Source organism: Euprymna scolopes, chromosome 16, assembly GCF_053919585.1.
Source record: "Euprymna scolopes isolate OS-2025 chromosome 16, ASM5391958v1, whole genome shotgun sequence".
In the NCBI taxonomy this organism is placed as follows: domain Eukaryota; kingdom Metazoa; phylum Mollusca; class Cephalopoda; order Sepiida; family Sepiolidae; genus Euprymna; species Euprymna scolopes.
Window position 1 is genome coordinate 2,077,501 of NC_136497.1, and position 27,500 is coordinate 2,105,000.

The window sequence follows — 27,500 nt, forward strand, 5'->3', positions numbered from 1 at the left end:
AACTAGAAAAACATCGGTACCATCGGTTTCAACCCCAACACAACAGGGACCAGTTATAAATAAAGGCTGAAGAGAGTATAACTTAAAAAGACCCAAAGACTAGTCCTTTTTGTGTTGAATTTGAAACCAGGGTAGAGATGTTTCTCTGATCTTCTTTAGCCCACATACACACACACATATGTGTGTGTGTGTGGGGTTAAAGAAGATCAGAGAAACGTCTCTACCCATATGTGAGTGTGTGTGTGTGTGTTTGTGTATGTGAGTGTTGCTTCAAAATATAATTTGCGTTAGAGGAGTGGCTTTGATAAGAAGGACTAATTGTGAAGGAGAATACGTCTAGTATTTGACAAAGAGAACATGGCGAAGTTAAGAAGTCATGTTAATAACCTGAACGTCGTGGGAGTGCTGTCAATTTCTTTTGTTTTCTTCTTACATTAAAAGTTATTTCAGCAAGAAAAGAAAAGTTTATGCAGCCATATCAGGAGTCGGACTTTTTGAAAATTGTTGTCATCATGTTATAAATAATTTTAAATAAGATTTAAAAGTACTCAGATTTCATTAAGCAAAACCCTTTGATTGGAACATTGGATAAACCGTTTATCAGCTATCAAAATATAGAACAAGAATCTGGAAGTTCTTAAAAAAAAAACACAAAAAAACAAGTTTTTCATCACCACCAGTGCTACTCGTTCTTTGCTGAAAAAGTCCGATGTTATTTACTGCGAGTTATTGAATGAAGATGACGGTAAAAAACCCCACATAAACCATATGTAAAGACGAGTAAGGAGATCAATTAAAATTAAGATTACATAACTGTTATACCGCTGTTTAAAGGGAGACAAAGAAAACCAAAACACAGGAATAGAGTAATAACAAGACCATACAAAAATGAGGGTTTATATATATATTATTCCTTAATTGGAAATTTTTATTTTGAGATGAGCATTTTTATGCTAATTTTATTTTTATTTCGGACTATTAGTCTCATCTTTATTAGTTGTTTTTTTAAAATCTTTTTATTGGTTCACAACGTTTCGGCCAACTTCCTCTGGACTTCGTCAGGTGGTAACCGCGACGGATAGGAACTTCGAATCTCCTAACTGCATTCTCAGCCATCACTGCCATCCGTAGTTGTTGTCGTCTCACCACATTTTTGACCAATTACCTCTGGCACGCTTTGGGTGGGATTGAAACCGCTATCTTCAGACAATGTTCATCTGGAACCGTAGAGATTCAACGTCTCTATCAACTGCGCCACGGGCCCCGACAACAACTAATAAAGATGAGACTAATAGTCCGAAATAAAAATAAAATTAAAAATGAGGGTTGTTCGTCTATCCAACAAACAACCTTCGTTGGTCGACCGGACACCGACTTCCGTCTTACGGTTTGTCTTCCGGTATTGTGCATGGATCAGTTAATTCGTAGGTGACACATATAGTTCCGCCACAACAATGACATAAAAATTAAAAATTGAAAAAAACAAAAACAAAAAAAAAAAAACGATGGTGATGGAACTTCCTAACACCCTGAAAAATCTCATCAGTATGCCCTGTATTTAAGAATTCGGGTGATCGGTCATTTCCCTCTTAGTACAGCCCAATAAGTTTCCCGTGCGTCACGAGTAAGTTGCTGGAATCTGTATTAAATAGAGAAGTAGTTAACCACCTCAGCAAAAATAACCTTCTTAGCGACATGCAATATGGTTTCCATTTTGCTAGATCTACAGCAGATGTGCTTACAGTTATTTTTCATAGGATTAGCGAAACTCTCGACATAGGTCTCCTTTCTAGGACAATTGCTCTTGACATATCAAAAGCCTTTGATAGGGTATGGCATAAAGGTCAACTTCACAAGATTTCAAGTGGGAAATGTCTTTTCAATTATTAAATCATTTCTCTCGGAGAGGTTCTTAAGAGTAGTGGTTGCTGGTAAGAAATCAGAAGCTCATAGTATTAATGCTGGAGTTTCTCAGAGGTCCATCTTGGGTCAAATTCTCTACCTGATCTCCATTAATGATCTTTAAAATCACATCCTAAGATCATTCGTAGACATTTATGCTGACGACACTACCATCTATGGCAACGCATAAAAGGCAGTAAATGACTAAGTTCTCTCTGATTCTCTCTCCTCTGATCTTGATCATGCTGTACAATGGGGAAAAAGCGGCTGATTACTTTTAATGCATCTAAAACCAAGCTCCTATCTTTACATTATCAACGGTCTGATCCTCATATGGTATCAACTGAAATGAATGGCTCTCGGCTTGGGGCGACTCCATGTTTTGACAAGCTTCTGGGATTGACCTTTACTCCAGATCTGAAATAGAAGATGTACATCAAATCTGTTGCCAAGGTCGCTGAGATTCTTTTATCGATCCAGTAGATATCCATTGCTGATGCAATTCTCTACATATATAAGAGCCAGGTATGCCCAAAGGATGGAGTATTGCTGTCAAATCTGAGCAGGAGCTTCTAGAAAGACCTTATTCTGCCTTGACAGAGTTCAGAATAGACTTCGTAGCCTAGTGGGGGATGCCCTTTTCTCTTCCTGGCAACTTCTCTCTCATAGAATAGACGTTGCGAGCCTGTCTATATTTTATCATTTTTTTCACGTCAAGTGCTCGTCTGAGCTCCAATCTATGGTCCCCCATCGCCAAACATTCACGAGAAACACTCGTCTAGCTGAAAAAACTATCAATAATTTCCCCCGCTCTTTATCTGTGCCTAAACCTTAACATAGGTTCCATGACCTATGGCACTCTCTTCCGTTTACCTGCTTTCCAGCTGACTACAATATGGTCGTCTTCAATTCAAACGTAAACAAGTTCTTGGTGAGCCTTTCCACTTAAGAACTCCAATCTCTGGTCCCCCCCTCGCCAATCTTTCACGAAAAACACCCGTCTAGCTGAATCCACTGTGAAAAATTCCCCCCACTCTATATCTATGCCTAAATCAAAATGCGGATTCCATGAACAAAGCTTCTTTCTTAGAACTGCACGCCTGTGGAACTCTGTTCTGTCTGCCTGCTTCTCACTGGACTACAACTTGGAAGTGTTCAAGTCCAACGTTAACAAATTCCTAATGAACCGCCCCCTTAAGTAAACACTTCATCAAATCTCCACACTAACGTAATGTACTTGCAATAACCCCTATCTCTGAGTGGCTTCCGGGCCTTGATAAGTGGTGATCACTGTGTAAAAAAAAAAAAAAAGTAATTGTTATGGGGGAATCACCCTCCAAATGGACTGTTCTATCCATTATATAAACTATAGACTTTTTGATCTCAGATGTGGATTAAACACCAGAGCGACCCTCGCCTGCTTGGTGACGTTTACTACTCTTTTCAGTTGTAACCTTTTTACTTTGTTGTCCAGTAATACATTGTTTAAACTCTATTCCGTTGTTCTGTTTTCTTTGTGGCTTATTGCAAGTCATGACAGATAGATACAAACATACATGCATACATACATTTAAATTTTATTGCAAGCCATCACAGTAATCCAATTATTGCAAACCATCACAGTAATCCAATTATTGCAACCCATCACAGTAATCCAATTATTGCAAGCCATCACAGTAATTTACCAAATTTACACTTCTAACGATCACTAACGATATTGTCATTTTGACCACTGTACACGCTTTAACCCTTTCCCGAGTGGCATCTGGGCCTTGATAAGTGGTGATTCCTTTGTAAAAATAAATAAATAAATAAAAAGCACGTTCGTTACTTTTAAGAAATCATTGATGAATATAATTTATACGTCTTGAAAGTTTGAACCTAACATTCTCGTAACGAAAACTGTTTTTGAAACGATATTTAAATAAAAGTGTGTTCGTTTACAACAGGAATCTTTAAAAATATTCATCTATCTATCTATCTATCTATCTATCTATCTATCTATCTATCTATCTATCTATCTATCTATCTATCTATCTCTAACTGCGCTCATTCAATTAAAAAATAGACTTGCCAAAAGGCAAAGTTCTAATTTCGTTTGCAATTTATTTTGTAAACGACTTCTCATATTTTTTGTCTATTTGTCACCAACTAAGCAATAAGGATAAGAAAAATAAACATATCAAAAAACAATAAAATTAAATAGAAAAAAAATCGTTTGTCAGTGCCAATGCTCGTGTACGATCGTTTTCTTTTATGAACTTTCCGTTTCCTTTGGATACAAATTTTATTGAACAAGATTAAAATATCTATTTCTTTATAATTATCCATACATCTATAAAAATGAACGTGTCTGTGTCTCTGTGTGCGTGTCTGTGTCTCTATGTGTGTGTCTGTGTGTCTGTCTTTCTGTGTACATTTCCCTACGCAATAACGCAGTCAATTTTTAGTCTACAGACTCGAAATTTAATATACAGGTTACTAAGATTTGGGAAAATCTATGTGATCAGTTTTTGGCCAGAAATTTGACAGTTAAGGGGTCAAAGTTCAACGATTTGACCTTTGAAAACTCATCCAATGGTCGGCCAACATTACGTGGACCACCTTCAAGCTGATTGTACATGAGAATCTTTGGAATTCTATCACCCTGCGTCCATGCAACATAACCAGCACATTGTAATTGCCCTCATGAGGAAGTTCTCAATTCAATCAATGTTACACATCATTAGAAGACCAGCATTGGATCTTCTGTCTTTCAGGGTTAATCCACAAATTACTCAGAAACTTATGAAAGACATCCAGCTGCTGAATCTGTGTACGATACAGAGTTCAGAACTCCGATCCATACAGAAGAGTAGTGAGGACGACAGTTTTGTACACTTGGATTTGGGTCTCAAGACGAATATCCCTATCATTCCAAAGATGGTGACGTAGTTTGCCAAATGCGCTAGACGCTTTTGCAGTTCTATTGATAATTTCCACATCCAAAGTTCCACTTGAATTAACTTTACTACTAAGGTAGTTAAAATGCTCCACATACTTGAGGTCTCTTCCGTCAACACGTGTTTGTAACTCAGGGAACTTGTGTGCAGGCGAGTTTTGTTTCGGTTCAAAATTAGTCTGGCCAAGATATTTCCAGACATAGACAAAAAAAAAATTCCCCGGTGATTATCGCATATCTTTTCGTTACCTTTAATTTTGAACAGATTGTGAATGGATGCATCTTTGAAGTCTTGTGGGACCATCCCTAGTCTCCAAATCTCAATAAACACTCGTAAAGTTTGTTAGCCAGTGTTGATCTTCCATGTTTCAAAATTTCCGGTGGGATGGCATCTTTGTCCGGTGTTTTTCCAGCCAAAATTTGCTTAATAGCCCCCAAAACCTCCTGCAATGTCGGTTCAAACGAGAGTTCTGGGATTTCAGGTTGCTGAGATATTGAAGCAAGCACATCTTAATTGGTAGAGGAGACATTGTTCAAGACGGAATCAAAATGTTCTTTCCATCTTTTCAGGATATCGTTCTTATTCGTCAAAAGATCACATTCAATGGAGAAATTGGGAGAGACACCATTTTCTTGAGGACCAAACACTTTCTTCATGGTGTCATAAAATGCCTCTGCATTCTTTCTGTAAAAAGCTTCTTGGAGGGAACTAACCTGTTTTGGCCACCACGCCTCTTTCATCGCTCTTAGGGCTTTCTGAACTTGTATTTAAAACTATGCCTTCGTTTTTCGTGAGGAGTTATTATCTTCTATCCATGCCTTATGAGAACTGTGCCTCCTTTGAATCAGGCCCTGTACTTCATCATTGTTGTCATCGAACGAATCCTGATGCCTAGAAAGGGTATACCGAGTATCTCAAGAAATGTGGCATGCATAGCCTCCCGCATAGCCTTCCAGGCTGATTCAATGTCAGAAGTTATGTCCACTGAGTTAAGTGCTGCGTCCATGCTTTCTGCAAGTCTTGACCTTCAACTCATTTAAGAGGAAGTTTATGTGCGTTAGCACTTGACACTTCTTCCCACTTTCTGTGCGGTAGATGCAGTGTCACTTTGCTTCAAAGTAGGGCATGATCAGAGAGATAAAAAGTGGTGTGAAAGGACCTTCCTGTTTTTTTGTCATCACATAATTTATCAAGTGCCAATCTCTTAATTGCGGATGCATCCATGTTGTTTTATGGCTAGCTTTTTTTGCTGGAACTAGATATTTATTATGCATAAACCATATTCTTCACGAAAAGAAAAGAGGCGGAGTCTATTTGCATTCATAAAGCCGATACCAGGAGAACCCAAAACACCTCCCCATGTTTGACGGTCATTTCCAACCCTGGCATTAAAATCACACATGAGGATGATGTTATCCTTATAACGTCAGATATTACATTTTATAAAGTGGTTGTAAAAGTCATCCTTGTCTTGCTCAGAACTGTTCAAAGTGTGAGCATAGCAACTTACAAGAATTGCACGTGTATTATGCTCCAACTCCAATGTCAGTTTCATAATTCTATCTGATACAACTCTGAGTATTGCAGAAAGATTGCGAACAAGTGAAGATTTAATGGCAAAACCCACGCCTGACTAGCGAAGTTCAGTTTCTTTTTTTTTTTCACTCCAGAAAAAGTTGTATCCACTTTTCACTTCAGTCATTTGTGACACACCTGCTAGTCGAGTTCCGCTAAGAGCTGCCATTCTAATATTATATTTTTTCAGTTCAAGAGAGATTAGGGTTGTTTTTCGCTCTTGCACTGAGTCATTATACATTCCAAGACGCAAGATAAAAATTGTTGTACATTGTTTTGTTTCGACTGCAATATTGGATATTTAGACGCTGCCAAGATTGATGGTTGATTCACATGTTGTAAGAGCTGCACCAAATGTGATCTTAGCCTTTGACTGAAAAATGGTGTGCATCATTCCTAGGTAGGAGATCATAATCATGTCAGGTTTGGTCATGGTCAGGCCAGTGGTGTGAGCTGTAGGTGAGTATATATATAGGCTATGACCTTGACCATTGGCTTTTACCTTGGAAAATGGTGTGATAAATCTGTAGGTGGGGGACTATCATCATGCCAGGTTTGGTCATGTTTGGTCCAGTGGTGTAAGCTGTAGGAGAGTTGCACACACACACACACACACACACACACACACACAAACGCGCGCGCGGACACTATTACTTTATATATATATATAGCTATATCTATATCTATCTATCTATATATCTATCTATCTATATATCTATATATCTATATCTATCTATATATATATATATATGTATATATATATATATACATTTCTCTCTCTCTCTCTCTCTCTCTCTCTCTCTCTCTCTCTCTCTCTCTATATATATATATATATATATATATATATATATATATATATATATATATATATATATATATATTACTTTTATTTAGTCCTAGAATTACAAGCTATTTTGTTTTGGTTTTCTTTTTTACTTCTCACTAATAGGATTGGAACTAATATAGACTTTATCAAAATAATTCATATAAAACGTAAGTAAAAAGAAAATGGCGATAATGGTTTTCTACTTTCCGGGATTCGCCCTTTTCTCATTTCATGTGTTTATGTTTCATTTGTGTAAAAAAATGCGCATGAGGCAAACCAAGCTCGTTCGTCTAAAGCGAGAATATGTTTGGAAGCATTCGAGGGAGTCGTGTACTTGAGACACAACAAAAACATTCAAAGGGAAAAAGAAGATCGTATAAGCTATTTTTGCAGTCACTAATGGTGCCAGTAAGATTTTCAGAAAAATGTGTTAACGTAAATATTCCAAAGGGAACAATTTTTTGCATTACTTTTAAATCGATCTACGTTATTACTGTGCATCGCCATCATTGCTAAAAAGCAAGCAGTCCATATTTGATGGTGTAAATTCGCATTGAATACGGCAAACACACGTTTGACACCTTGCTTCCTGTTAGATCACCGAAGTTAAGCATCGTTCAGACTGGTCAGTACTAAAATAGGTGACCATTTGTGAATACTAGGTGCTATATGTGCTCTCTGCTTACCTCGGCATTGTTTCTAGTCATTATGGATTTCTTCTTGCCACTGGAATAAAGCAATGCCGATCAGGAAAGGTGTGTTTGGAGATTGCGCAACTCTTGTCTCACAGTATATACTGAAGGATTCTTGTCTTGTGGCTTGAGATAAATAGGTCAAGTTTTAGATATTTCTGATTAAATATGCTGCCAGGAATCAGGTCTCGACTGAAGACTATGGGATAACCTAATAATGGTTTAGTTGAAAAAAGAAAATTCATTGCTGCCAAATACTTTATATCTTATAAACAAATGACTGAATCAAGCAATGATTAAATCAACTGATTGAAATCTATTTAATACAGTAGGAAAGATGAACCTTTTAACGACTCAACACCCTTGTAATCTAGAATACAATTTTAGGGTTTGTTTTACAATCCATAGAAATTCGAAAAATTAGTAAAACAATCAAATATATAACAAATGTTACCAAAGGCAAGATAAGTTATTCTTATACCTAGTTGGATAGGTTTGTAGTGTTTTTATTTAATGTAAAATGTTTATTTGTCTCGAAAAACAGCAAATATCAACCTGTACAAGAGCACAAACAAATTTCCGCAATGTATTTGTTACGCGACCATTTTTTTTTCTTGTGCTCATGTACAGGTCGACATTAGTCGTTTTTCGAGCCGAATAAAAAATCTCTACCTCTACTATTATATAAAAGTCACTTTGTGTGTGTGCGCGCGTGCGCGCGTGCGCGCGTGTGTGCGTGTTCCTTCCTCGCTGAGCCTATCTTTTGCAAATTTCACATAAAGGTAAATTATATTTCTGCTATTGTTCTTAGATACGTTTTGCACAGAAATTCATCTGATAAGTATCGAAAATCGAAAAAATCCGACCTTAAAACTAGTCTTTCTTCTCTTATAGATAAAAAAAATCATTTTTACAGGGGCATATTTTACATTACACCGGTGTAACCTTGGTCGGTGTAACGTAAAATATTCTCTTGTAAAAAAATTATTTTTTATCTATAAGACAAGAAAGACTATTTTTAAGATCGTCAAGCCCAAATATCAGCTGACGTGATATTGTAAACAAACACAGACGAAATTTGATGGATGACATTATCATTATGACTGTTTAATTTTTTTTGCGAATTAGTCCACCGGGCAAATTATTCCTCATAATAATAATAATAATAATAATAATAATAATAATAATAATGATTCTATAATAATATATATGCAATTTTCATGAATTAAAATAGCATGTTTAAGCGTATTGTACGACTGCGCAATGCCGGGCGTCCAGTTAGTTTTACATTAAGTAAAAACACTATACATTTATCCAGCTAAGTAGAGAGTTACTCATCTTACATTTAGTAACATTTATTTATTTGATATTTTGATCACTTTTTCATATCTGAAAACCAACTGGCTGGTTAAATGGTTAATTAAACCAACCAGAAACTGTCTGGTTTATGTCTTCGCAAAAATTAACTCTTTATCGATCCAACAATCTTATGCGACAGATTCTATATTTAGTTGTTTAATATTGGACTTTAAAATAATTTAAAGCAATAAAATATCGATGAAAAAGATGTGAAGAATACAACTTATGTTATATATTATGTATGTGTCTCTAAACTTGTGCATTGTCTAATGAATGTGTGTATGCAGAGTGGGTCTACGTTTCTATATATACGTGTCACAGGCGTCTATATGACGTGTGTATATATGTGTTTTCGTATAACCTAGTTTTTCTATTATTCGTTAAATTAAGACGTGTATAACATTTACGACAATGTTGATATATTAACAGATACAGTTTAACAACGGACATGCTACATTCACAACAGAGAGGGATATATAATAGTTCCCTGAGATCGTTACATCGAGACAATAGAAGAAACATACCTGGTTCGTCTTTCTCCCTTATTCCCGATCCTTGAATAATTAAATCATACATGTTTTTCAAATCTACCCAAAGTTCACGTCACTTTAAGTAGCATCTACGTAAGACTACGTCAGACTTTATCGGTCAACCTATTTTTAAATTATTATTTGTGTTCTAACATTCTTTTCTATTAAAACATCTAAACATAATACTTTTCTGTAAATATTTATTTTGCTATGATAACATTGTATTTTTGCAAATATTACAAAGATCATAATAGTCGTCGACTAGCAATACCTTCAGGTTGACATAAAGTTTTTAAAGTGAAAACTAATTATTTATCTAAAAATGATTCCAATTTGCTAAAAATTGAGAATCAGCATAATATGTTGTAGATGAGTTGATCTTCAATTCAAAGAATGAATCTACTTTGTCAGCAAAATAGGTTAGTCGGATTTCTGTAGCCGCAGTAGTGAGGTTTCCATCTTCTTTTCCCTGGAATTGTCTTCTTTATCTCAATAACAGCTTTCACAAACGTTAATAATACAGAAACATCGAGAAATGAAATGGAGTTTTAAAAAATCGGGATTAAATTATTTTTTCATAAAATACATGTACATCGATAGAAAATCAATTCCAAGCCCTACCCCCCTTAGCCATCAGCTATCCAAACCGACTGCTCTCTCTCTGTACATTACTCTTTCCCTATTTCTCTTTCTGTTGGTTCAATAGAAAGAAAACAATCTTTTCATCCCATAGCCACGTCAGCAAGCAGCTTCCTGTACCCGTGATGCCACTATCAAAACAAGTTTTTTTTATTCAACTTATAACTAAAAAGTTCCACTCTACTTTTTATAACTTACACAAACTGATTAAACTTCTGTATCCTCGGTTCTACTGCATCATCATGAGCACTCCGGCAAGTTTTGGACAATCTCTTCATTGTAAGACCTGCACACTTTACTAACAGATCCCAGCAAAGGGTTGAAAGAACGAAAAAAATGTACAGCGCCTCAAGACTTCATAAAAATTTTACACCAGAGGGAGGGTTAGAAAACAAATGTTTCCACTAAGGTGCCAAGAATGATTCCAATGTACAAAAACGACCCTGGATTAATGCCCTTGATCATTATTTGCACACCGCCATGGATTCCGGCCATGCTTGCCACATTATCGTACTCTTGACCGTGAAAGAACTTTATATGTAGTCCTTTGTTTTCTAATTTCTCGAGGGTATTGTAAGTCAATGTAGTATCTGTTTTACCTTTCAAATGTAAAAATCCCAGAAATGACTCCTGCACTTCAACTGCACCATCACTGATATGTGCATATGTGATTACTGTTGACATTTGATCTGCATTCGAAACGTCTGGTGTGCTATCAAAAAGTATACCAAAGTATTTTGCATTCTTGATGTCAAGAACGAGTTTTCCAATCACGTTTTGCCAAAAGGGAAATAAACTCGTTCTGTGTTTCAGGCTACATGTATGAACATATTACTTGACTGTCCGCGCTTTGCTAGAGGATGAAAAGATGCTCCTTTAACACTACATCGGAGTGAGAAATCAATTCCACACGCTCCAAGAAGTTACCTTTGTTTAATGAGGACGTATTCTCGCGATATCTTCTAAATGACATGTTCTGCTGTGAAAGAAAAAGTATCATGTCTAAAATTGTGCAGAATGTCTCAAAACTTCTCTTGCCCTTTCTCCATCAGGGAGATATGTGCTGTATCGATAGTTTTTTGTAACTGAAGTCCTGAAACCAGCGTTTTCTTTCTTTCTTTTTTTCTTTCTTTTTTCTATCTATGTAACGTGACCGTTTGAGGGAGCGATGTTGCTCCCCATTGGTTGAGGCTGGGTAAATATGGTGAGATTGTCTGTTGAACGTTAATTGAATCCCGGACAGCGGCAGGTGACCTATCAAAAGGGATGAGTATTGTATTTGAAGAAAAACAGACATAAATTTTATTGTTAAAAAATCTCAAGGACAGGAAACGTCAGAATAATGCGGAGATGGAACCAGACCTATGCTGGCCTGAAGAACACCTGTTCAGACAAATGGTTTTCTGAATTACAGGATTTGACCCCTTGGGGTCGTGTGAAAAGATTTCATTTTTGTCCCAGGTTTGCGAAACTGAAGACGGATTGCTGAATTGCACACACGCAAAATGGCTGGGAATTCCCCTCTTGACGTGTTGAATTTTGGTTGGTCTGACAGATCGTGAAACCTACCCCGCCCCTTAATATTTAAGCAAGCGCCCAGGCTGCTTTGGGCAGATTGAAGCCAATTCTTGAGAAGGACACACGTGCCCAGAATGTCTAGACCCCCTCCATCTATCCTGACCGCCATCCAGTTGACGAAGAATAAGACATTTTTAGAACTTTCAGGTTTTTGGTGAACTGAACGATGTACATATGTAAAAAGCTGTAACTTTTTTAAATGACTTTTCGTAGTTAGAAAATCTGACTCAGTCTTTCTTTTCCAGCGCGCATGCAAAGCTTTATTTTTGTTTTTCAGCAGAAATCAACACAGAGCTGAGACGCTGAGCAATTTTTGTGAAGATCTCCCAGAAGAAAACGATCACAAGCCACAGTTTCCGATGAGGTTAGAGGTCAGTTGCTGACCTGAGGACGGGAGGTCTGTGACATCTATTTATCTATCTATAATCACTTTATCCTTTCTTTCTAATTTTCTTTCACAGTTAAAAACAATTAAATGAGTGTCATCAAATGATTTGAAATATGCTATTAAAAACTTCGAAAAGAGTTTGGAGTTTTTTTCAATAAAAATAAGCAAAAAGATTTTACAATGACTCATAATTTTTTTAAGAGTTTGTAATATTTTAGAAAAGATCTCTTAAAAATTAAAAAAATTAAAAATTACATAATATATGATAAATAAATTCTATTTCCGACTATTTTCGCACCTTAGCGTGGCTAAAAAATTTTGCACAAGTGGAATTTTGTCATCTCTCATTCGCTGTCACCTTCCGCCTCCCTTAGTTAGGCCACTGTCCTTAGCAGCCAGATTTTCTGGATGAAAACCAATTAAAATGTTTTTCACATGTCTGAATATCCTATATACCAAATTTCAAGTCTGTAGCTCAAAAAACTGTTCAGTATATAAGTTGAGACGTGTCTTCACACACACATTCTCATTTTTATAGAGTTGTTGATTATATATTAAATAAGTTCTATGTTGTCCTTATAGATAGTCTACATATCATGAAGAACTGTTAGTTGGTCCATCACTTGGCCATTTGAAATAGGATTTTTATTGTGAAATACACAAACTGGATGGACACATCTTATTTTAGATGCATCCAAGGCAGGTTCGAATCCAGTTGGCTCTAGAGAAACACTTTCATCACACCCACATCTGATCTTGTGTCTAACTTGAGAAGAGGTAAACAAAAAATCAATATCGGTTCGTATTATTTCGATTCTTTGGACGACTGTTCTCACCTTCACAATGTTATTTTCACATTATTCCTACCGATGTAAACTCTGACCTTCTTCAGGTGTATCTTGTTGAACTTGAGACTCATTCTTTGGAACCTGGGAATCTTCACGAAATTTTAAACAGAACCCTTTATTTAATCCACAGAGTAGCATAGTGTCGTTCTGTCAACCATAACAAGGTAGAAGTCCTAAGTAATTTGCAAGTGTATTATGGGTGCTACTTTCACTGAATATTTAACTCCCCCAGAAAACTATAAATTATAACCGAATTTTTATGAGTTTTTTATCCACTTTGACAAAAATCAAGATGAGAACCGTAGTCTGAAGAATCCGATTAATATGAAAAATCAATCTTTATCTAAAAAAATTCAGAAACATAAAATCAGTATTGATTAAGAGAGAGAGATGATCATGTGAAACCAGTTCTTCTATAAATCGAATCTCATCACTGGTGTTAAATAGCGACACTTATTATCAAAGTACACCATTCCGGATACTTATTCTTCTTTGTAGTGTTTTTTATTGGTAAATCAGTTTTTATCTACCCATGTTCTATGTACCTATTATATACACATGTTATGTTGTATACACATATTATATACACATGTTATATACATATATTATATACACATGTTATGTTATATACACATATTATATACACATGTTATATACATATATTATATACACATGTTATATACACATATTATATACGCATGTTATATACATATATTATATACACATGTTATATACACATATTATATACACATGTTATATACATATATTATATACACATGTTATATACACATATTATATACACATGTTATATACATATATTATATACACATGTTATGTTATATACACATATTATATACACATGTTATATACATATATTATATACACATGTTATATACACATATCATATACGCATGTTATATACATATATTATATACACATGTTATGTTGTATACACATATTATATACACATGTTATATACATATATTATATACACATGTTATGTTATATACACATATTATATACACATGTTATATACATATATTATATACACATGTTATATACACATATTATATACGCATGTTATATACATATATTATATACACATGTTGTATACACATATTATATACACATGTTATATACATATATTATATACACATGTTATGTTATATACACATATTATATACACATGTTATATACATATATTATATACACATGTTATGTTATATACACATATTATATACACATGTTATATACATATATTATATACACATGTTATATACACATATTATATACGCATGTTATATACATATATTATATACACATGTTATGTTGTATACACATATTATATACACATGTTATATGCATATATTATATACACATGTTATGTTGTATACACATATTATATACACATGTTATATACATATATTATATACACATTATGTTATATACACATATTATATACACATGTTATATACATATATTATATACACATGTTATCTTGTATACACATATTATATACACATGTTATATACATATATTATATACACATGTTATGTTGTATACACATATTATATACACATGTTATATACATATATTATATACACATGTTATCTTTTATACACATATTATATACACATGTTATATACATATATTATATACACATGTTATGTTGTATACACATATTATATACACATGTTATATACATATATTATATACACATGTTATGTTGTATACACATATTATATACACATGTTATATACATATATTATATACACGTTATGTTATATACACATATTATATACACAAGTTATATACATATATTATATACACATGTTATATACACATATTATATACGCATGTTATATACACAAGTTATATACATATATTATATACACATGTTATATACACATATTATATACGCAAGTTGTTGGTAACAGAGAAACAAAAGCAGTGCAACCTTATAAAACAGAAATCTTTCTTTATTAGCAATCTTTGTAGGTAAAGTGTTTTCATATACATTTAATGATTTCGTAAATTGAATGTTTCTAATTTAAAATCAAGTGAAGCGGGAGAATAAGAAGTTGGGGTCAGAGGTCAAATAGACTGAATGTACACTTACTGATTTTGTACTTCCGTTTCTCACATTCGGGAATTATTTACTTGTATGACTTACGTTTCTAAACAAAGCACGCCTTCTGACATTATAACTCATCTTAGAATTGAGGATGTTGTTTCCTGCTCTATTACTCACCCTCACAATCGGCTGTTTATTTAGATTTTCAATTTTTCTAAAACATCCAACATTTGAATCAACCTAGTCTGAAACAAGGACATTCAATATTTTGCGCATACCAATGGAACATTTTGTTAACTGTTTTCTTCTGCTCAAAAGTGTTCTAGCCTGTGAGCTTGTGTAATGTGACTGTTACGCCTGAGCCGTGTTCATTACATCTCAAACCTCTCTCGAACGTCGACGCTGTCAGGCACCGTCGAAAAGGAACAAACAAAGAAAAATAAATCAGACTCGGCTTTCCTTTCTTCTTTAACACAAGTCGTTTATTAAAGTTTTTCTTTCTTCCCGTCTCGACAGCAACTTAAAAGTCTCTGACTGCCACATGTCCATCTCACCTGTCCCGTTTCTCTTTATGCTCGACTACATACCGACTGTAGATAGTCGTTTCTCATCTTCGACTTCACATTTCTTTTTAAACCTCACTTTTTCTTCTTTCGACCATGTGGTGTTCTTTTTTTCCTTTTTCTTCTTTCGACCATGTGGTGTTCTTTTTTCCTTTTTCTTCTTTCGACCATGTGGTGTTCTTTTTTTCCTTTTTCTTCTTTCGGCCATGTGGTGTTCTTTTTGTCCTTTTTCTTCTTTCGACCATGTAGTGTTCTTTTTTTTCCTTTTTCTTCTTTCGACCATGTGGTATTTTTTTTCCTTTTTCTTCTTTCGACCATGTGGTGTTCTTTTTTCCTTTTTCCTTTTTCTTCTTGCGCCAACTCACGCACACTTCCTAATTTGCATATGTGCTTTTTTTCAGCCACTGCTGCTAATATCCTCGCAAGCCAGCTATCTTACAGCTGCTGCTGATATTTTCACACACGCTCTGTTTTGTACTTGTTCCTTTATCACTGAGAAGCTAATATAGCTATGAGCAATCTGATTACCCAACCATAAATACTTTACAGGAATGCAAATCAAGCTACTCCCTGTCTCATAGAGATCGCTGCAAACATATCATTTGAGACAAGAAATAAACTCATCCTATATTTCCATTTTTGTGCTATTTCCAGGATGCTTTAGCAATGCTATACAAAATGTTTGTTGCTATTTCTATCTTTAGTCTTATATTCGTAGATAATATTGTATCATTTGTCAATTGGGGCAGAGATTGAGAATCCGAAGAATACTTGATAAAAGTACACTTTCCTAATCCTGTCTACCTGACAACAAGTGCGACTCCAAAGACGAGAAATATTAGCAGGATTTGATTGACCAATTCTACAGACATTCAGAAACTTCTTATGGATTAATCTATATTTTCTTACTTTGTTTTTTCCTAATTCGACTTATTTGGATTTTCATGTGGACTTAATTAGAGATTTAGATCTTGGATAAAATAGATCAAATAGAAAGGAAGACATAATGGCAGTTTTTTTTCATTGCATAGTAAATAAAGTCGAAAGCTATTTCATTTTGTCGCATTGATTTGAAATGCAATTTGAATGTTGAGATAAGTCTTTGCATTTCTAGAAGAGACTCTGTCCTTCAGCCATGTTAAAGTTGGAAATATAATTTTACCTTGCCTGTCATGGCGTCGTATTTCTGCTGTGCTTAAAAGAAAGTTGTATACATATGCAATAATATATCTTCATTGTTGAAGGCAGTAAACGTATGCGAATTAATCAGAAAGGAGTGTACAAATAAATTGATGGAGTAATTTTCTCAAACGCATGACAGTCAGCTGCCAGTTTCAATATTGGATTGATATTATATAACAATTTGTAACACTCACATGTAAACACCTGTTATGAGAGGTAAACCTTCTTACTATCAACATTCTGTTTAGCGATTGCAACTAACCTTTGGATAAGCGTAACTAGAATAAATGAACACTTATTTTCATGCTTTCCTCCTTCCGGCCAGGTGCATGTGTGTTAATGTTGCTTCATTCCTCTAAGTGACACTCTCAATACACGTGGCTCAAACACTCTATAATGGTTAAGTTTGTAATAGCATATTTTATTTTGAAATGCACAGATTAAATAAATGCTACTTATTAACAATGCATCGAGATATCTCTATGAAAAGCTTCGCCTGTTAATCGGGCAGTTTTCTGTATGCCATTCTTATTCATGACATGCAGGATTGAACGATAGATTGTCGCCTTAGAAAAGACAACATGATTCCATTTCCATTTGATGAAAACCAGTTTTCTTTTTTTTGTTGCAGATCATCTACTAGTTGGCCAGTTGCATACAAATCCCGAGAGTGATAGGAGCCTTCTATCATGTCTGAAAGTGACACAATGTTCAATAGGAGAGATTGGAGATGCACTGCTGTACAACTCATGCCCTCTATCAATTCAAGTTATGACAACAGGACAATTGCCTGCACCCTCAAAATGCAAATTCGGACAGTTCAAAGCTTGAGGGCACAGTTCAATGTATCATTCGACCTTTTCTGGACACGGTTATGGTCTTTGATGTGGTTTCAAGTGAGGGCCACATCATGTTATCTCAAATCTTCGAAGTCAGCTTGAAAGGCAATACCAAAGTGTACCTGGATGTGCTGAAAAGTCTGGTACAATCAGGTGGCTGCTGACATACTCTGTGCTGGCCCAGAAGTCCAAAGAGACTTGACTTCAGAAAGAGTGCTACGACTTTGTACCCTTCTCTCACTGCCCCCCCCCTCATCCCTTGATCTGAACCTACTGAACTACTTCGTTTGGTCATATGTCGAGAACATCACCAACATGACCTCCCACAGCAAAGCCAGCTTGATCGCTGCCATCTGTCGAGTATTCACTAAACTCCTGTTGGCGCATGTGGAAAAGGCTTGCTACCAGTGTTGGACCTATATCGAGACAGTGATTGAGGCTGAAGGCGGCTATATTGAATAGATGTCAGCTCTACTACATAATCAAGTCACCTGAATTGATTTTTTTCAATAAAAGCTTTAAAATATAGCTGTAGTATTGTTTTCTTTAAGGCGACAATTTTATCCTTACAGCCTGTAGAATTGTCATCATTAAACTGAATGGACGTCAGGATGCATTCTTGTTTTCTAGATGAATTGCAATAGAAACCTTGCTTGTGTGAGGTTGCTGAAAAGTTTGTTACCATGGTGAGATCCTTTAAACACAGAGTGCAGCAGGCGCTAGTGTAATTACAAGAGTCAGAAGTGGACAAAATAAGTTCAGGGAACATCTATCATTACTAACCAGCAAAGCGTTGCATTTACTAACCAAAGTAAGAGTCTATTTGTCATGTGTACACAATGTGATTATGTATGGAAGTGAAACCTAGCTACTGAGAGTTGAAGACGTGTGTTGCATGAAGAGAAATGATATGACAATGATACAATGTATGTGCAACGTGTGTCTTAAAACAAATTTAGTTCTGATGACGTCAGAGGAAGATTAAATCTGGGCAGTATAGAGAGATGTTTGTAGAAGAGAAAACTTGTGAGTGAAATTTACTAGAATTAAACCCTCTAGAAGTATTGCCATGGATGCCAGCATTGCCTATACAGTTTATCCTTCATTGTTATCCAACAGCATCCCTACGAGCCTAAAAATAGAGTTAACGAATAATTTCCTCTTTTTTTTTATTCATCTCTCATCTGCCAATCATTGGATATGTTTATGCAATGAACAATATAGGTAGATATCTGCAGAACAGGAGACTTTGCTTGGAATGGTCACATTGTAAAAAGGAACAAGAGTGCCTATGTTTTTTTATTTTTACACAGTGATCACCGCTTATCAAGGCCCGGAAGCCACTCAGGGATAAGGGTTATTGCAAGTACATTACGTTAGTGTGGAGATTTGATGAAGTGTTTACTTAAGGGGGCGGTTCATTAGGAGTTTACTTAAGGGGGCGGTTCATTAGGAGTTTACTTAAGGGGGCGGTTCATATTTTAGTAGATATAGAACAGTGGAGATAGCGTGGTTAGTTAGAAAATAAAAGTGGAAGAGGAAAACATGGGATAAGGAGTGATTTGAGAGAAAAAATGATAAAGATCTGGCTAGAGGAAGGTCAGTTTAGAAGCAGTCCAACACATGCCAACATGTAAAACAGATGTTAAACCGAATATAACGATAAGATTGTGCACGTCTTAACAATTTTTATGTCCTTCCCCTCAATAGTTAATAATAAAATACTTAAAAGAAAGACACAACAAAAAAGCATTTAACAAAAATTTTACATTAATTCATGCAAACTTTGGGCGAATACTTTCATCTATCAGTCAAATAATGACTTGTGTTCAACAACATGTATACAATTACTATATACGGAACAATCACATTGACACACGGTTTTCATTAGACCACCAAAGTTAAGCAACATTGAGCCTGGTCAGTTCCAGATAGGTGACAATTTTGGAATAATGGAAGCTGTATTTGTGAGGATGTCCACATCTTCCCGCAGGAATTGCATAAAGCTAACGTCGTCATCTTCCCTAACCAAAATATACATTCACCTGGAGACAGTGTGTGAATTTGATATTCCCTAGAAACTTCCTCTTTCGGCAGAAGCCGATTTAACTCGCTTACGGTTCGTTTTGGTCGGTATACAATGGAGTGTTAACATTATGTATGATTCAACATTAAATGAGTCAAAAAGGGCTGATAGGTCGTAAAACATAAATATCAAAATGAAATTTCATTTCAACAATAGACAGCAGAGAACGAGAACAAAATTGGTTTATTTCTATTTTATCGATATTGTTTTTTTGTTTTTTCTTACTTGAGACGTAAAGACCAATTGTCTTAAAAATAGGATTTCCTATGAAGTGATTTTGGAAGGGAACCAAAAGCTGATTGACTTGTTGGAAGGAAAGACAGATTTTTTTTTTTTTTTACAGAAATGATAAAAAGATGGCGTCTTGAAATTGGCGATCACTTGATGACCTTCATGATTACAATCATGATTAACAAAAGAATATGACTAAAAAATGTGCCCCCTCTTCTCCTTACGTGTCTACATAAAATATTATAATGGTTGGTTTGCTAAAAAAATATGTCTTTCTGATTCAGGCTACACATGAATATCACCCAATAATTTAAAAAAAATTTTTTATCATTTTGTTTAAGCTGGTGATGGAGAATCCTATCGGATGTAACGCATTCACCTGATATCTTATATAATCCGATCAAGAGATCTTTTTATGATTCTAACCATCCCCTATAAGTGCAATTGCTTGAACTTCTCTTGCACTTGGTTCACCAGGTATATTTATGACTAACAATGACTAAAAAGGTATGACTAAAATATGTTGTTCAATAAGTGTCTATATAAAATATATTTTGTTTTAATAGTCTACTCAAACGAGATTGTTTTTTTTTTCCTGATTCAGGTCACACATGATAATCACCAACCCGGTGTGAACACATCGAAGACAAAGTAATAAAATGAGAAAATACTTTTCTGTGCAATGATTTCCACGCATCTTTTAAGATCCTCAAATAAATAAATAAAAAAATCGGCTAAAGAACCAATGGTAGATGTTCTCTTAAGAAAAGAAAAGGCAAAAAAAAACAAAAACGGATTCACACAAAATTTGATGAGATGTGACTTTCTTTAATAAATAGGATTTTCTTATGAGCAAATTCCATTGTCTCAAGCCTGTCTTAGTCAAACAGCCGCCAATATCAAACGGCACTAACAACATCCGCCCATGATTTAACTTACTCAAACAATAATTACCCAACATCTCTTCATCTCTTTGACCTCATTTTACTATGAGCACAGTGCAGCGTCCGTTGCCAAAGGTACTGGCACTGCTTTAATCAAAAGAACAAACCGTCTTTTATTGTATATATTTTTGCATGCATTCTATCAAAATGCTTCTTTTTCATTGTTTAATCGACATGTTTTTGTCATACTCCATTATTCATATCCGGTTGGGTGATATTCATGCCAGAATCATAAAAATATTTCCAGAATAAAAATGGCCAAATTAAAACTGAATATGTATAAAATTGTTTTATCTTTTTTTTTTTTAGTAACGTATCAACCTGTTCCTGAATAAAGCTATGTTGAGCCTCAGATCTCAGTTTGTAGAGCCAACCTAAAAGCTGTGGACAAGTTCACTTATTTGGACAGCATTCTGTTAAGGGCACGATGACGTTGATTGCAGGATAGCCAGGTCAGTGCTGCCTTTGGACGTATGGGAGTGTAGAGGAATTGGGCTGCAGATCAAACTCCAAGTATACCGAGCCGTGATTCTTACCATCCTCACATATTCTTGTGATACTTGAACTGTATATAAGAGACATGCCAAGAAACTGAACCATTTCCATATGACCTGCCTCAGTAGATTGTTAGAAATCGATGGGAAATACAAGATACCAGACACAGAGGTTCTAGCCAGGTCAAACATGTGTCAAGTTGAAAAGAAGATAGACACGATGACTACAAAAGTAATGACAGGAAATCCTTCACGACTGTGGCAATTATTATTCAAAGCATATTTGATGAAGAAAACCCGCAAAAAAAATGTATCCCATTCCCAGATGTAGCATTGATTTTCCAAACCTAATATAATTTGTTTTTATTAGTTTTTATGGTAAGAAAAATAAATATTCTAGAGTTCACTTGCCTATTCAATATCACAATTTAAAAAAGAATTTTTTCGCACCTATTTGATAAACGGCCATATGATGCCTAATAGAAACTCTACACTTTAATATCAAAAGATTTTAAATGCATGGACATTTTTTGGTGCTCCTTTGACTATGATGTTGTCTAATCGCGACACTTTATCAAATCCCAGCACTAACGTACTGTACACGCAATAACCCTTATCAACGAGTGGCTTCTGGCCATTGATAAGTGGTGACCATCTTGAAAATAAATAAATAAATAAAAAATAAACATAAAATTACGTATGAAAAACAACGTTTATTACTTTTTAAAAAGCCAACTTATATTGTAATACACCTAAAAAGGAAAACACGATTCTCCTATGTTGGGCGATTACATATAAACTAAACATATTAAACGACACTCTCTGAAATATTTCATGATTCCTTATATTTTGTTTGGTTTTGGCAAAAGTGAAAAATATAGACTAAAATCTTGCAAGTTTATCAAAATATTGCATAGAATATATAAAGAGTAACCATTTAGAAGTATGTTAACTTGAAAAAAACAAAACTTTTATTTATATTTAAAATACAAAATATGAGATTCTACTTTTTTAGGCGATTATGCGTGATTATACTGAAACGTTATTTCAGAATTTAGAATAGGGGTTCAGTTGTGCATATAAATATAATGTAAAATGATCCCATTTCTGGTACATTCTATATTTTTTCATATTACCACTCAGACTTAGGGTTAGTAGTAGAAAAGGAGCGTGCCTTTTATGACTTTTTACAATCACATATTTTATACTAAAGTTTCATTTAGAATATTAACATTCCCAAGATTTAAAACAAATAAAGTTGGTTACATATTCTTCAAACTATGTCTGATTAACAAGGTGTGATCATTTAAAGTTATATACAAAACTTATTGTTTGGTGTTTTATTGTATTTTTATAACAAAATTTTTCAAGCTGTTTATATTTAATCGCCCAAAAAAGGAGAATCATGTTTTCCTTTTTAGGTGTTTTACAATATAAGTTGGATTTTTAAAAAGTAATAAACGTTGTTTTTCGAACGTAGTTTTATGTTTATTTTTTATTTATTTACTTTTTACAAGATGGTCACCACTTATCAAGGCCCGGAAGCCACTCAGGGATAAGGGTTATTGCGTGTACAGTAGGTTAGTTCTGAGATTTGATAAAGTGTCTTACTAAAGGGGCCGGTTCATAAGGTATTTATTTATGTTGGACTTGAAGACATCCAAGTTGTAGTCAGGAGGGAAACAGGCAAATGGAACAGAGTTCCACAGGTGTGCACTTCTAAGAAAGAAGCTTTGTTCATGGAATCTACGTTTTGGTTTTGGCACAGATAAAGAATGGGGAAAATTGTCAACAGTGGTTTCAGCTAGACGAGTGTTTTTCAGGAAAGATTGCTGAGGGGGAACCAGGGATTGGAGCTCAGACGAGCACTTGCCATCGAAGTAAAGATAAAACAAAGGCAGACTCGCAACGTCTCTCCTGTGGGAGAGAGGTTGCAGGGAAGAGAAAAGGGCATCCCCACTAAGCCCCGAAGCCTATTTTGTACTCTGTCAAGGCAGGATAGGCTGTTTTTAGCAGCTCCTTCCCAGATGTTGAAGCAGTATTCCATCCTTGGACGGACTTGGCTTTTATATAGATAGAGAATTGCATCAGGGGTGAGATATCTTCTGGAGCGATAGAAGGATCCTACTATTTTTCCAGCGACCTTGGCAATAGACTTTATGTACGTGTTCCATTTCAGGTCAGGAGTAAAGGTCAATCCCAGAAGCTTATCAAAACATGGAGCTTCCCCTAGTCGAGAGCCATCCATTTCAATTGATGCCAGATGGGGATCAGAGCGTTGATGATAGAAGCTTAGTTTTAGATGCATTAAAAGTAACCAGCTACCTCTTCCCCTACTGTACCACACGCTCGAGATCAGAGGAGAGAGAATCAGAGAGAACTTTGTCATTTATGGCCTTTGATGTGTTGCCGTAGTTGGTCGTGTCATCAGCATAGATGTCAACGAATGATTTAAGTATGTGTTTTGGGAGATCATTGATGTAGATCAGGAAGAGGGTTAGGCCCAGGATGGACCCTTGAGGGACCCCAGCATTAATAGAAAACATTTCCAGTTATACGTAGCTGGAAATTTTGTGAAGTAGTCCCTTATGCCAGACCTTATCAAAGGCTTTTTTGCCCTAGAGAGTAAGCCTTTGTCAAGAGATTCGCTAATCCTATGAGATATAACCGTTAGCACATCTGCTGTAGATCTGGCAGAATGGAAACCATATTGCATGTCACTTAGAAGGTTATTTCTGCTGAGGTGGTTGACTACTTCTCTATTAAATATGGATTCCAGCAACTTACTCATGACACACAGGAGACTTATTGGTCTGTACTGAGAGGGAGACGATTTATCACCTAAATTCTTGAATACAGGGTATACTGATGAGGCTTTCCAGGGTGTTGGGAAGCAATTCTCCTTAAGGCAACGCTTAAACAGTATGGGGGCAAGTTCTGGTTGAAGCTTTTTCAACACTATAATTGGAATGCCGTCAGAGCCAGTTGCTTTACTGGAATCAAGGTTCTTGATTAGCTTAGTGACCTCATGCACAGATATTTGTATGTTGCATAGCGTGTTGTCTGTTATAGGAGGAAATACGGGGAGTTGATGGCCTTCGTACATAGGGTAGAATTAGCTGCAAAGTTCTTGGCAAATAGTTTGGCCTTGTCTGATGCTGACGAGATGACCTCAGGTCCATTGATGATGGTTGGGATAGAATGCACACTTCTGTTCAGGATCCTGTTTGCTATTTGCCAGAACTGGTGGGAACCAAGCTGCTGCTCAGCTACTTTGGATTTAATGGACTGGGCATATAGCTCTCTTGCATTTTTATTACTCTTTTACAGTGGTTGCTGGCAGTCCTGAAAGCAGCTCTAGTCTCACTGCATCGTTGGTAGCTATGGAAAAAGTGATTTCTGTGCACGATGGCAGCAGCACATTCTGGGGAGAACCATGGCTGGCTGTTAGGTTTTTGTTGGAATTTTTTGGATGGTATGAATCGGTCTATGCCTACAATTAATCGTTCGGTCAGGTCTGATACTATAGAGAACACATCCTTTTTAAACATGGAATGCAGGGGTGCATCAGATATAAATGTACAGAAGCTATCCCACTCAGCTGTAGAGCATCGGTATACAGTATGGTGGAGAGGTACGTCTGAAGACTTATTGCATTTCGTTTTTATCTTAACTGATACGACGGAGTGGTCGGAAGATCACAAAGGAGACGGAACACAACATGAACATAGCTCAGGGGAAGTTGAGAGAAAAAGGTCTAGAAGGCTAGCGTACTGACTGGAAGTATCGGGCACATGGGTGGGTTCATGAACAATCTGACAGAACCTCCCCTCATCATCTGTCTTGTTCGAGTGGGTCAGCCATTCCACATTGTGGACCTTGAAGTCACCACAAATGTGGATGTTAGCCGAAGGATGAGCTGGCATGATTTGGTCAATTTTCACAGATATGCTCTTAAACATAGTAACTCCACTGTTGTGGGAGCGGTAGAGGGTAAATATAAATGCAGTGGTGTAAGCTAGTGCCACCCGGAAGCACATATAAGGTAAATTAGGGTCTTCACTGGAGATATCCCTTACCACACGTAAAGCCATCTTTAATGTAGGCACATATTCCATGCCCATGGCAATCTTGAGGGTCAGATTTAGATGCTAAGTTAGAGTATCCTTTAATTATGAATTTGTCTAGGGAAGTGGTCGGCCCTATGCCAGTTTCACTTAGAAAGAATATGTCCGGTTTCGTCTCCTGTAATTGGGTTTCAACCTTTGGAAGGTTGGAACGTAGACCCCTGATGCTGGAGAAGGAGACATGGTAGTAGGGGTCTACGTTGGAGGATGGGGTTCTAGGTTTATTCGTATTTTTTCTTTGGAGATATTTCATGTTGAGTATTTGGGATTTGTGGAACAGGTCGACAGACTTGGTTGGAGCAGTACAGAGAGGGAAAGCAGGAGAGAAAAAGACAAGAATTTTTTTTTTGTAGCGCATGATAAGGTAAAGCCGTAACAATTACCCACTAGTATGGCATCGAGAGGCCCCACCAGAAACTACTGCATGGTCCAGAATCTATTCACCAGATGGCAATAGAGCAGCCCCAGTACTTTGCACCTGCACCTTCACTTTGCACCTGCTGATAGGACAGCCTCCTTGGTGGTTAATCCAACGTTCAGGTCCCTGACCATCAGACGGATAGCATCAGCCCAGATGAAACGCTTACCCCCAGCACCCTTACAAGTAACCTGGCCACATAAACATAGAAATAGAAGATTTCTGACATCTCAGGCTACTGTTCACGAAGTACTGCTGTCCTGGAAAGCAGCTTTTTCTTCACCCTTTGTCAGAAAAATCACTCATTGGAAATGAGGACTGAGCGACAAATAAGGAGAAGCAAGAGTAACGGGAGCTGTCAATAATGCATCCACAATGCGTTGTTTATTAGCTAGATAATAAAATTTTTGTTAAAATAAATATTATCCCTTTTTATTCTTAAAAAAATAATATTCCTCGATACGCCACACATCAAAAAGTTAATTTTGTTTTAGAAGCAAAACATCGACTTCAGCTCCGTTGTTGGATTTAAAAATACTAAACGTGGTTTTTCATATGTAATTTTGTTTATTCGCTAGATAAAGTATACAAATAATTATGTTCTGTAGAAATTTGTTTTTATGACGGAATATAATTTGGCACACTGGCGTACATTTTGGCAAATCAAAATGGCGGATTGAAATCTGGTGTTTGTGCGTCCTGGCCTTCCAATAAAGAACTACCGATTATTTTGCGTTAAATTAATATTTGAAATTGTTTTCCACTCTAAATACTAAAATAATTGTTTCTCCTTCCGTCAAGTTTTTTAAGGGTTTCACACGTAATCGCCTATAAAAGTAATATTTCTTTTTGGAATGGAGATTTTGCTGAGAGTGTTAATCTTAAAATTTGTCATTATTATTATTATTATCAGTATTATTATTATTATTATTATTATTATTATTATTATTATTATTATTATTATTATTTGCATCTCGTTTTGTTTTTGTTTACAGCAAAGCAAATTAATTCAATAATACACCAAATTTTTATAATTAAAATAAAATTTTAACTTCATTCATTGAGAGACAGCCAGGAATAGTTACAAAAGCTCCAGCCTTCCTACTGTTAAAAATGGTTTTCTAAATAGTAACATTATCTAGAAATTCGTTCCTAACAATGATAGGGGCGTTGTTAAATATTTTGTTCTTACATCGTTTTCTAATTTTGCTTACCAATCCTCAACTATTTTCAACTGTTTATGAAAACTTTCAAGTAGCATGT

At 35.6% G+C, this 27,500-nt stretch overlaps 1 protein-coding gene across 9 annotated transcripts in view; it reads right to left on the bottom strand.

Annotated features, from left to right (window-relative positions):
- Positions 1–27,500, bottom strand: part of LOC145295825 (thrombospondin-1-like) — a 520,485-nt gene that overhangs the window by 140,433 nt on the left and 352,552 nt on the right. The window lies entirely within an intron of this gene.